The following is a 13,749-nucleotide window of genomic DNA, read 5'->3' as shown; positions in this document are numbered from 1 at the left end:
GACTGACTTGGCTAAGGTCAAATGCGTTAAAGGCTGCTAGTTCTCTAATGATCTTCTGCTAATGGATCTTGGATGTCCTGTTGATGCTGGTTCTTTAATGCCCCATTTCGGCCTGTTCGAATGCCCTGCTGCTGCCAGTTCTCAAGTGACCTGCTCCTGCCAATACTCAAATGCCTTGCTCCTGTCAGTTCTCCAATGCCCTGCTCCTGTCGATTCTGTAGAGAGTATCAGGAAGTTGGGCCCTCTCTGTGCCAGATGTGGCCCAGGTCTACCATATCTGATGGAAACGAACAGTGACTGGGGAGGAGGGAAGGGTAGAAGGGGTGTAGGGGAGTTGTGATCTGGAGGTTGCTGGGTAGTAAGTCCCCAGAGCAGAGCGACTCTTTGTGTCTAGGGGTTGGGCAGTGATTCCTACCTAATGCCATGCTCCTGTTGGTTCTCGAGAGAGTATAAGCTTTTTTGGCCCTCTCCATGCCAGATGTGGTACAGGTCTGCCACATCCCTCAGAAAAGCTTGATTAGGTTTTATAAAGCCTTCTGCTCAATCCCAGCCCTGAAAGAGAGTTGTAACTTGAAGCATAACATACAAAGAGAAAAAAGAGCAAAGTAGTTGTAGTTCTCCAAATCCTCACAAAGTGAACTTGCTGCTAAGCATTGTAGAAGGCCATGCAGAGCCAAAATAATGTTTCCACAGCAAATATCCAGTTAACAGTGCTGATCTTTGAATAATTCAGTGGATTCTCTCACATCTGGCTTCTTTCATTTAACTTTACTCTTACAAAGGTATCGTGTTCTGAATAAGAATGACCCTATAGGCCCCAGGGAGTGGTACTATTAGGAGGTGTGGCCTTGTTGGAGTAGGTGTGGCGTTATTGGAGGAAGTGTGTCACTGGGGGAGGACTTTGAGGTTTCCAAGGCTCAAGCCAGGCCTAGTAGCTCACTGTCTCTTCTTGCTGTCTGCTGATCCAGGTGTAGAACTATCAGCTCCTTTTTCAGCAACATATCTGCCTGAATCCCACCATGCTTCCTGCCATGATGATAATCAACAGAACTTCTGAATGGTAAGCCAGTCCCAAGGACATGTTTTCCTTTGTAAGAATTGCATTAGTCACGATGTCTCTTTACAATAACAATATCCCAAGTAAGACAAAATGTTACTCACAGGGCTCTAGAGATGTCCCTCTGGTTAAGAACCCTATCAGCTTTGGTTCCTGGCACCAGCACGGCAGCTCACAATTATCTCTGATTCTTGGGGTTCTGGCACCATCTTACAGCCTTCATGGGCACCAAGTATACATCTAGTACAATACATTCAGGCATGCATGCATTCAGATGCATAAAATTAAAATAAATAGCATTGCAATTTTTTGACAAACTACAACTTTCCTGTGAAGCATCATGGAGGTTACATATATGAGTTCTATCTTGAGGCTGATAAGTTATATAATTAGGAGATGCTTAAGCTGTTCCCTTGTATGAACAATAACTGAATACTCAGAAAGACAGAAACCATGGAGATAGTAAAAATAACAGCTTGGTTCATATAGTATAGGTGATACCTAAGGCTAGAATTCCTCTAAAAGGCTACTGGTTTAGGCATTTTATAGGGCCCCTGTGTCCTCCCTTCCCTTATAGTTTCAGCTCCCACACTGAGTCTCATAATGTCTTCTGGGAATAAGAAGGCTTATGTCAGGAAGCCTGTTGTCACTTTTCTAGTCCACCTGTGTCCATCTAAACTGCCTTCATGCCCCATCTCAGAGACTGACACTAAGTGTTGTCAGGAAAGGGGGTGATGATCATGTTAGCTGCTTCATGCTGTGAGGGGGCATAGTCCATAGGAGTGTCAGTCGAAGAGAGGGGGGACTCCCATGAGGAGTTCTGGAACTGGTCCTATTTTGACACACAGTATATATCTGAGGCTCCATTTAAAGGGCCATCTGTAGAAGTAGAAGGGCTGAAGGGGCGGGGGGGAAGAGGAGAAAACTAGAGGACACTGCATAACAAACAAAATAGGTGACTGTTTCCTGAAGTGTTGCCTGTAGTAGCAACTGATCCAAGGCTGGTCTAAAGAGTGATGAACCCAGTATCTGCTTTCAGACACTTTGGTAGCTCTTGGGATGACCAGACGCACACTGAGGTCTTTTTCACATGGCTTCTAAAGAGGGAGAAAGAAAATCAATTTAACCTAAGAATCAAATGACAGTTAAAACCAGGGGGATTATCTCTCTTGGTTGCAGGTAGATAATGCAGTGCTGAGTTGTGCCAAGGTCATGACATTCTATATCTGGGCAGCATTTTTCTTATCAAGAAGAAAATCACTAATGAGAAATGGTTGTCTGAACAACCTCTCATGTGGGCTTAAACCTAATGTCTAGGGAGTATGGTCTTTTAAACTGTTCAAGAAATACACCAATCATTTTATTTTTTGGTTATAATTTTCTGCTGGGTTTTTGAGCCAATTCAGGTGGACAAAATTAACTATATTTATGTGTTTTGAATATCAAGGCTGGTAGAAGATATGATCCTTGGGGGTTATTTGAGCTTGAGAGCATCTAAGCTTCTTTTACAACTGTGCTCATTCTATGTGAGGATAATTCTAAGTCTATGCTTAGCCATGTCTTTCCTTTGGAGGGAAGATCCATGGAGGGTCCTGTATGGACTGTCCTCTTGTAGAGTGGACAGTAGTTAGAAAATACCAGGTGGAGTCTCATGGCCTCCCTGAACAACAGAAACGGTGATTCCTCCCACACAAATAACACTTTATAAGAGATACCTGTCAATCCTACTTGACCTTGGAGACTAAGGAGGAATATATTATTCTTTTTAATTAAAGTTAATTTGATTTGAATTGATTCAATGGTTTTCTGGTTCTATACTTCTGGAATAAGAAAGTATTGCACTTGTGTTTAATTGTATGAGAGTCCACATCCGAAACTATCTAGACATAACTAGATATAAGTCAGTGTACTTCAAGAACGTAATCATGAACTCTCTATATCCAGAACATTAGTAAAAATAACTAGATAAAGCAAATATAAAAATGTACCTGAAACATGCCTTGTACTTCTTGTCATCTTAGGGTTGTCCTCATGCTTTTGGGGAAATACCTTCCTCCGACTGCTTGTGTCAGTGACATGCAGCAACACATGGCCCGGATGCATGCTGAAATTCTCTTCTTCCATTTCTCAGAGCACCTTGGCTGCGGGGATCTTGGAAGTAAAGGGCTCCTTCTTTCTGGGTCACTTGAGGCCTTTTCAGCCTGAAAGATAATGCAAAAGCTGTTATCTAGTACCTCTATCACTTCTACCACAGTGTGAGTTCCTAAACAAACACAAGGGGCTGTCGTTGATCTTTGGTGATGGCTCCCCTAGGGGGGCACCTTCGTTGGTGGAAGAGGGACATTTGTCTCCCCACTTTGTTTTAGACGATGTTTTCCTGTAGATGAGACTAATATCTTAAGGAAAGGTTTCCTGGCCCTTCTTCTGGGAGGCAGAGGGAAAATGTTATGATCTGCTGTTCAAGGGAATGGTGTCACTCCTGGATTAATTAAATTTGTTTGGATATAGTTGCCATAGTCCTGACATGCCTAGGTTTTTATGAGGTAGTAGGTAGCCATAGTTTCATTAAACTATGTTTTAATGATTCTCATATTTCCTGCGAATGAAACCCACTACTTTCCATGGCCCCTCTTATGTCAGGTTCTGTGAAGGTAGTGTCTCTGTTGTAATGAAATGTGAAAGTCTTGAAACCATAGATGGCTTTGGAGGTCTTGTACCTTTGTCCACTGCATTGCATTGATAGTTAATAAGAGGCTTATCATGCTCCTTATGTCTTTAGAGAGATTGCAAGGTATTTGGTATTTTCCTTGCATTACTTTAGTGCTCAATCCAGACAGGGTTCCTCCTCTAAATGGAAGCAATCCAGTAGTCATGTAGTATAAAATGATGTCCAAGCAATTGTCCTGACATGCCTGGGTTTTTAATAGGTGGTAGGTAACCAGAGTTTCATTGAACTATTTTTGTTTAATGATTCTCTGATGTCCTGCGAATGAAACCCAATGTTTTCCATGGACTCCATTATGTCAGGGTCTGGGAAGCTGGTACCTCTGTTGGAATGTAATGTGAAAGACTTGCTTCATGCTCCTTAAGTCTTTAGAGAGATTGTAAGATATTTGGTATTTCCCTTGCATTACTTTAATGCTCAATTCAGACAAGGTTCTTGTTCCAAATGGAAGAAATCGGGTCATTGTGTAGTATAAAATGACACCCTAGGCCTACATATCTACTTTTGGGGACATCATAGGCTATGCCTCCAAAGATCTCTGGAGCATTGAACTGGAAAGCTGCACACAGTCTTTCCAGTTTTTGCTCAGGCGTGAATCTGGCATCTAAGCTGAAAGTCAATAATTGTAGCCTTTCCTTGCTCATCCACTATGACACTGTCAGGCTTTAAGTCTCTGTGAACCACACCTTCACCGTGACAGTAGCCTATGGCACTGAGGAACTGAACAGATATGCTCCTAGCTTCATCTTCCTTCAGACATCCAGCGTCCCAGACTCGTTTAAGTAGCTCTTCTCCCCTGGCTAGTTCCATTATTAAATAAATTGTGTGTTCTGTCTCTGTAACTTGTACAAGGGAAACAATATTTGGGTGTCTTAGCATTTTCATGATTTAGACTTCCAGCATTGTTGGCTCCAACCACTTCTCCCTCTTCAGGAGAGCCTTGAAAGCAACTGGGGTACCTTTTAGGTGGTGGGAGCATAGCCTCATGTCGGAAGTGTCACTCTCTCCCAAGGTCTCCAACATTGTGTACTGCATCATGAACACATCCTCATTGAACATGCTGACCACAGTGTCAGGTTCTGATAACTCTGACTCATTGTCTGAATACATGGTTGGTAGCAATGCAACTGCCCAAGGCATTGATGCCTGGGTAAAAAGGAAAGGAGATATAAAGCAACTTACTGAGACATGAGGGATGAGAGTAACAAATCACTGGGATCCAAAGTAAAAAGAAAGGACAAAGTGAAAACCACTGAGACAAGAAGCTTTAACCTATGTGCAGAGCATTCTTGGGGTGCTGTGCTGCCTGGAAGGAACTTGACATTGACCAGGGACATGGGCTTCAGGCAGGAATCTGACATTTGGGCATTAGAGGGACGTAGGTTATGTCAGGAATGTTTAACTTAGAGTGGAACAAGAGAAACAAGCTTCAGGCAAGATTCTGGGCTTGGACAAGGAAGCAGGCTTAGGTGTTTTGGTCATTCTGATAAAGGGAAACAAGTGTCACAGAAGTTTGCTTATTGCCTTGACAATTTTGTGTTTACTGTCTTGCTTGTTCTTCATTGTACTACTATTGATCTTAATTCCTGCATGTAATTAAATTGGTACAAAAATGGATTGAGAATTATTAAACCTGCCTTCAGTCTCAGAATTGACTGAGGTCATACTGCAGTTTTGTCTAATTGTCTCTTTCTTTTCAATCCTCACTCCTGCACTGGAGAACCTGTTGACTGAGTGAGCGGGCTTGGTCAGGTGAGACCTTGTGAGAACCCTGTCAGAAACAGCAGGCCAGCTCCCCACAACCCAGAATGGGGGCTCAAAGCTGGACTGAAACTTTGCATTCTGCCCAGGACTGCCTGGGGTAGGATAAGGCCTATACAGAAGCAGCCTGCCTAGGGTGAGGCCAGAGAGGGAAGTGAATCAACAAAAAGACAAAGCCAGGAAACACCACAACTGCTTCAAGGTGGGCAGGACAGGGCCAGATTGCAGAGACAACCTCCCTTCTCGAGGTGACCAATAATTTTAAATGTTGCTTAGGGTAACCAGTCACAGTTGTCCAACTTAGGGGACCCCTGAACTCCCTGCCAAAATGTTTATAAAAAGGGTAGTCTTTGTGAGTTCAGGGTCTCCTCGTGCCTGCGTGCTGAGGGAGCCCATGTACATTGGAACAATAAATCTCATGCTGATTGTAGTGATTCTGGTTTCTGTGGCCTTATTGAGTGTGGCGGTGTCTTCCAACAGACTCTTACATATGATGTATGGCCCAGGAAGTTTCCCTCCTCAAGCCCCAGACACTGTGTATGGGGAGGTTTACTCAAGCAAGGTAACATGGGATACTTGTCTGTCATTTTTGTCTGTGTGTTTGTGTTGTGTGCCTCTTTCTTTTTTTCTCCTAATGGCCACATTCGGTCTGTAGTTTTGGTTTTGATATGTAGTTGCCAGAATGGCGGTCAGACTTGCCAGAATGCTGTGGCAATATTGGGGGACTGGGAGGTCCCTCCGGTCTCCCGCTGGGAGAAAGAATCCAATAGGGTCTTCTCCATCTGCACAAAAGGGGATTCTGCCATTGGCCATCTGAGTCTATTTTTGTAGTTGCCATTATGGGAGGCAGAAGGGTTGGAATGCTGTGGGGACATTGGGGGACTGGGAGGATGTTCTGGTTTCCCACTGGGAGAAAGAATCTAATAGGGTTCATCTCCATCTGGGCAAAGGGGGATTCTGCCCACAGCCATCTGAGTCTGTTTTTCTTTTGTGGAGGTTGTTGGGCGGTTGTTTTTTACTGTCTTAGTGTCCTCTGTTTTGTTATTGGACTTGGACTGATGACTGTTTGAATCCATGGGACAGGCTGCTTCTACTCTGACTCTGACAAATCTTTAGGACTGGGTCTGCAAGTCACTCAGACCAAGTCCCACATATCATTGTCTGGGAGGACTTAGCCACCTTTCTGCCCTCCTGGGCCCATTGCTTCTTTTCCTCCACAGGACCTCTGCTGTTGGGGACTTATGCTCTCCAGGAGACCCCCAAGGGACAGTGTTATCAGATCCTGATGCCGATCTCCTTTTAGACCCTTCTCCCTACCCTCTATCTTTGAATTCACAGAGGATACCACCCACCCCTAAAGCCCCATCTCCTGAGGTTGGTTCTGGACAAGCTATGGGGACTGAAGTTGACAAGTTGTCCCCACCTCTGGCCCCTGCGGTGACATTTCCCCTCAGAGCATACATGCCTCACAGCAAGAATGGCAACCTAGCCCTTATGGATTCCCTCTCTGCCACCCTGAGTGAAGCTACAACTCCCATGAAGGTAACAGGATCCTTGTAACTGTAAGCACTTACATATTTATACAAGTGTGCTTACTGCTCTGTGTATTGTCTGGCTTTGGTGCACCAATTTGTCCATTTGTGTCTGTCTCTCTTTCGTTCTTTGAATGTTTCATCTTTCATGTTTAAAAAAAAATGGTAAAACTTCATCTGCTGGTGACCCGTTCAGTCTCAGTTTACACGGCAGGGGTTGATTTAAAGTACCTCACATTAAACTTGGAGTGAAAAGCTGCTTTTAAAAGAGCCAGCAGCATCTCAAATTCTAGGGCAAATGGATTGATGGTTATTTTTCCTACAGAAATCTCTACAATTGTGATTACGGGTTCAAAGTACTTTTTTCTCTTGAAATTACAGCTAAAAAAAATTGGTTTAATTTTATAAGATTCCTGTTGTCACTTTATTTTTATGTCTAATTGGTCTTAAAGGTATACATTTTTGCATGTCTTGACTATAAAGTATTGGCTTATAAGTTATTGGGCATGATTTAAAAGGTATAATGTTGGTAACAAAAAGTTAGTTTAAAACTGGTAACTCAGGGTTGGAGCCAGCAGGAGTGACCAAGACTAACAGGAATGCCAGCAGATGCTCTCTGTCATGCCTCTCTCACTGAAGGGACAATCATGGAAGTCACGAGACCAAAAAGCACTGTAAAGGCCCTGTCACTGTCCATTCAGTCCTATTTATATTCCCTCAACACATCATGTGTCCTCCAGGGGCCTTGCCTCACCATGTGTCTTGCCTCAGCACATTGAGTCTGTCTTAGCAACACTCCCTGTAAGTCTGTATCAGCTGACGTCACTCTAGCAATTGGCACAAGTCTGAGGAAGTGGCAAGAAGCCACCTGAACACCACCAGTAGGATTTTGGTGCATTTCTCTCTATGGAGTCATGACAAATGGAGCTCAGCTAGGTAATGTAAGGTGAACCAATACATGCATGTGTTTAGAGAAGAATCCTCTCTCATGCATCTTTTCATATGCTTGATTTAGCAAAGCTTCCTTTCACCTGTGTCTGCTTCAGACAATACTCCTTCCATGTCTGTTCCAGCAAAACACTGTCTACCACAACTGACTTTCCAAAGAAACCATGACTTCCCACTTCATTTATAGCTCTAAGTATATGGGGGCTTTCTAGGCGCAGTTCATTTGACATGATTCACTAAATACCTTGTGGCTGGCTGCAGAGGAAAATGTTGGGTGTGGTCTGCTTCTGGGAAGGTACCATGTGCTGGATATGGCTTCTGAATTATCAGTCTTCTGCAATAACCAATTTGATTGCGGTTTGAAACAAGGAACAAATATTTCATCAGGTCCTTAAAACATTCCTTTTAACATACTTTTATGATTTTGTATTACAACAGGTTATTAACACACCAGTATATTTATTGGAGAATGTTAAAACTTTTCGTGGAGATGAGAAAGGTGATTCTACATTAATGTTCCCTTTGCCAAGGAATGGCAGTGAACACATATCATAAACAGCTGATTTCAGTAGCCTTCTCTACTATCTGTAAAGTTATTTGCCCTTTGCCAGTTAATTTTTATCTACATGGAAAACAGATTTAAGTCCTCCTGTGTCAAGCTTAAGATGAGGTTACTATAAGATAATACCAATTAATATATCCTAACAACCTTTGAAAATCATTGAGAATAAGCAAATTCTCTTTATTTGATATAACTATCACTATTCGCAGCCTGAGCTGGAACATCAAGTCTGGGGTGGTCCACTTCCAGAAGGTCTTGACAGCAGCAACAGCCTCCCTCCTTTCTTTGGCAGGCAGGCTTATGGGTCTGGCTCCGAAGTCTCCATTCTCCTCTGATGTCAGGTACCTTGGGTCATCAGCCAGAGAAGCAAGAGCCATTAAAATGCAGACAGAAAATGTAGACTTATCTGCTGATGGGTGTGGCTTCTTGCATGTGCTGGGGTGAGGAGAGGCCAATCAGGACAAAGCTGTAAAACCCAAGGAGAATGTGAGAGGTGTGGCAAAAGTATGTGGGGTGTAACAGCATCAAATCAGGAGGCACACAACACGAAGCTAAGTCATGTGGGAACAACCTTTCAGGCAGCCACATTAGCGTCCAATTCACCTTTAACCTGAATGAGCTTCACTGAGGGAAATTCTGGCTCCCCATTCCCAGTATATGTGTTTTTATATCACGGGAAAAACAGTAGTCAAAACTGCGGTACATGGAAATGGACCTCCTAGTAGGATTCAGAGGATAATCTTATTCTTGGGCTACTTTGCTCTTATTTTCTCCCTGTTCTAGGAATTAAAGGACCAGTCCAATGTCAAAGTCTCAAAAAGGATGTTCTAAAAAAATATGCTTTGTTCTGAAGTTTAGGTGGAACTACACTTCACAGGTGTGCTGGTTAGATTTTTGTTAGAATGACATGAACTATTATCACCTGGAACAGAAAAAGTGCTGAAAAAATTTGTTTGATCAGATTACCTGTGGGCAAGTTTGTTGGCCATTTTATTAATGATTGAAGTTGAGGGCCCAGGTGCTTTAAATAGGATGGCCACTGTAGTTTGCAGTGTATTTGATTTGGTAATCTCTGGATACTGATCAGTGGGGGACATGGGGCAAAGAACCAGCTTTGATTAACAAGAGAGCAGGACATTAAAGGGAAACTTTGATGAGCCAGGACAATTGCTGCAACTCATCTTTGTCTGAGACACTGGATGTGATTAAGAAGACAGAGGCACCATAGAGCTAAAATCTTCTCAAAAGCAATTCCTTGGTATATCTCAAGAGAAGTCTGTTTGAATGGTGGCAAAGTCTGCTTCTCATGCTGGAAGTCAAAAAAGATCATGTGTAAGAATTTCCCGGGTGGTATTGGTTTGGGCAGCCTGAAAGCTGAGGGGTCAAAGGGGAGGTAGAAAACAGCTCCAGCTTGGTGCTGTGAGAGGCCAGAAGAGTCCATTGTTGAAGGTGTAGCCTCATTACAGTGCAGCCCTGAACACACTGGAGATGCCAAGACTGAGTGATAACCAACCATATCAATGATAGGTGTGGACTGATTCCATCTGACATGAGAAGACAGGATATGTGGGCTGTAGACAAAAGAAACCCAGAGGGGGTGTGGCCCAAAACCATTTGCATCTCAGAAGATCCAGAGTCCTGTGCTTGGGACACTGAGCTGGGCCACAGGAACTGAGTGTATTTTGGTTTTGATTTGATTTGATGGTTTTCTGGTTCTACACTTCTGGAATAATAAAGTATTGTACTTGTGTTTAATTGTAGGAGGGTCCACATCCCACACTATCTAGATAGAACTAGATTTAAGTCACTGTACTTCAAGAACCTAATCATGAACTGTTTATACGCAAATATTAGTAAAAAAAGATAGATTTAGCAAATATAAAAATGTACCTGAAAGATGCATTGTACTTCTCATCTTCAGGGTGTCCTCTCTCTTTTGGGGGCACACCTTCCTCCGGCTTGTTGTGTCAGGTGACATGCAGCAGCAGCATAGAGTCCTGATGCAACTTGAAATTCGTTTCTTCCATTTGGCCCATCCCCTAGGCTGCAGGGGTCTTGGAGTGAAAGGTCTCCTTCTTTCTGGCTCACTTGAGGCCTTTTAGAACTGGGAGCTAGAGGAGAAGGTGTTATGGAGGGTTTCGATTACTTCCACCACAGTGTAAGTAGCGATGCAGATGCAAGGGGCAGTCATTCTTCTTTGCTGACGACTGCCTATGGGGGTGTCTTCTTGGGTGCAACAGGGGCATTTGTCTCCCCAGGACGTTGTCCAGTAGATGACACTAGTATTTTAAGGGAAGGTTCGCTGGCCCTTCTCCTGGGAGGCAGAGGGTAAGTGTCAGGATCTGTTGCTGAAGGGAAAGGTGTCACTCCTGGGTTAGTTACCTCTCTTTGCACGTAATTGCCATCATCCTTACATGCCTAGGTTTTCATGAGATGGTAGGTAGCCCTAGTTTCATCAAACTCTTTGTGTTGTAAACCTTCTGTGATGTCTTGGGAATGAAACCCAATGTTTTCCATGGCCCCCATTATGTCAGGGTCTGGGAATCTGGTGTCACTGTTGTAATGGAATGTCAAAGTCTTTCCCCCTTGCTGAAGCCATGGATGGCTTTAGAGTTCTTGTGCATTTGGCCTCTGCCTTGGGTTGACAGTTAGCAGGAGGCTAATCATGCTCCTAATATCGTCGGAGAGATGATCCGGTATTTGGTATTTTCCATTCATTACCTTACTGCTCAGTTCCGACAGGGTTCCTGCTCCAAATGGCAGGAATCCGGTGGTCATATAATATAAAATGACCCCCAAGGCCCACGTGTCTACTTTTGTGCCATTGTAGGGTAGTCCTCGGAAGATCTCTGGAGCAATGAACTGGAAGGCTCCACACAGCCTTTCCAGTTTTTGCCCAGGCATGAATCTGGCTCCTAGGCTGAAGTCAATAAGTGTAGCCTTTCCATCCTCAACCACTATGACATTGTTAGGCTTTATGTCCCTGTGAACCACACCTTTACCATGACAGTAGCCTATGGCACTGAGCAACTGAACAAATATGCTCCTAGCTTCATCTTCTTTTAGGCATCCAGCGTCCTGGACTCGTTTAAGTAATTCTTCTCCTCTGGCAACTTCCATTATTAAATAAATTCTGTGTTCTGTCTCAATTACTTGCACAAGTGAGACGATGTTTGGGTGACTGAGCATTTTCATAATGTCCACTTCGGGCACTGTTGCCTCCAACCACCTCTCCCTCAAGAGAGCCCTGACAGCAACTGGGGCACCTGTAAGGAGGTGGGAGCATAGCTTGACATCGGAAGTGCCACTCTGGCTCAAGGTCTTCAACACTGTGTACTGCCTGGTGAACACCTCCTCATCGAACATGCTGAACACAGTGTCGGACTCTGATGACTCTGAGTCACTATCTGAGTACATAGTTGGTAGCAGTGCTACTGCCAAAGGCAGTGAGGCCTGGGGAGAAAGGAAATGAGATATAAAGAAACTTACAGAGACATGAGGGATGAGAGTAACAAAGGTAGTGGGATTCAAAGTAAAAACAAAAGACAAAGTGAAAACCACACAAACAAGAAGCTTTAACCTAGACCCACGGTGACACAGGCAGAGGAACCCAGTCTTGATCCCTAAACCAGGACCAACCTCACAATCTAGTAAAATAGACAGACCACAGCTCAGTAATGTTCTGGATGCTATTTGATAAAACTGAGAAGACAACTAGAGTATCAGAATGAAAATGAATGGAAGAAAGAAATGATTGAGAAAATATTTACAAAATAACTTAAAAATTGAAGACCAATACCCCAAACCAGGCCAACTAATTAAAATACCCAGGAAATCAAAGCAAAACCAGGACCCCTCAAGTAATCAAAACACAAAGAGAAGCATGTAAATCTCATTAATTTGAAGCAAAAAAGCAAGCCAGAGAAATGTAAAGAATTAGAAACTGGGGCGGCGGCGGCGGCGGCAGGGCGGCAGTGCAGCAGTGGCTGGTCCAGCTGAAGGGCCATCAGCAGTGGAACCAAGGCGACACAGGGTCCAGTTAGGCCCTGAGCCCACGACCACTGACCTTCGCTGACCATCCGGGCGGCAAGCAGCTGCGGTGGTGCGGCGCCTTTCCTGCACGGAAGCCACTTCAGAACTCGGCCTCCCACCAGTCAGGAAAGGCTCATCCATCTTGGTTTCAGACTCCAGGGATCGGACAGACTGAGGTACCAGAGGCCAACGGGGAAGGGGCAGCTTGCACTGGTGAGTCCAGCACTGACAAGACAAACTAACACCAGTGAGAACTAGATGGCAAAAGGCAAACGCAGGAACGTCACTAACAGAAATCAAGGCAATATGGTAACATCTGAACCCAATTCTCCTCTACCAGCATGTCCTGGATACCCCATCACACCAGTAAAACAAGATTTGGATTTAAAATCACTGGTCATGATGCTGGTACAGGAACACATGAAGGACATACTTAAAGAAATTCAGGAGAAAATGGATCAAAAGTTAGAAGCCCTTGCAAGGGAAACACAAAAATCATTGAAAGAAATCCAGGAGAATACAAAAGCCAACAAGGAGGAAATGCAAAAAACACTTAAAGAAATACAGGAGAACTTTGGTCAACAGGCTGAGGTCATGAAAGAGGAAACACAAAAATCTCTTAAAGAATTACAGGAAAGCACAAACAAGCAAGTGAAGGAGCTAAGCAAAACCGTCCAGGATCTAAAATCAGAAGTAGAGACAACTAAGAAAACTCAAAGGGAGACAACTTTGGAGATAGAAAGCCTTGGGAAGAAATCAGGGGACAGAGATGCAAATATCAACAACAGAATACAAGAGATAGAAGAAAGAATCTCAGATGCTGAAGATTCCATAGAAACCATGGACTCAACAGTTAAAGAAAATGCAAAATGCAAAAAGCTTGTAACCCAAAATATCCAGGAAATCCAGGACACAATGAGAAGACCAAACCTAAGGATTATAGGCATAGATGAGAGTGAAGATTTACAACTTAAAGGGCCAGCAAATATCTTCAATAAAATTATGGAAGAAAACTTCCCTAACCTAAAGAGAGAGATGCCCATGAATATACAAGAAGCCTACAGAACTCCAAACAGACTGGACCAGAACAGAAATACTTCCCGTCACATATTAATCAAAACATCAAATGTTC

General features: G+C 43.6%; 1 pseudogene; it reads right to left on the bottom strand.

The window, feature by feature from the left end:
- Positions 1-4,670: 4,670 nt before the first annotated feature.
- LOC127673497 (sperm motility kinase Z-like) lies at positions 4,671-12,002 on the bottom strand (annotated as a pseudogene).
- Positions 12,003-13,749: the final 1,747 nt, after the last annotated feature.

This window comes from Apodemus sylvaticus, chromosome 23, assembly GCF_947179515.1.
Source record: "Apodemus sylvaticus chromosome 23, mApoSyl1.1, whole genome shotgun sequence".
In the NCBI taxonomy this organism is placed as follows: Eukaryota; Metazoa; Chordata; class Mammalia; order Rodentia; family Muridae; genus Apodemus; species Apodemus sylvaticus.
This window is presented reverse-complemented; position numbering and strand designations above follow the sequence as displayed.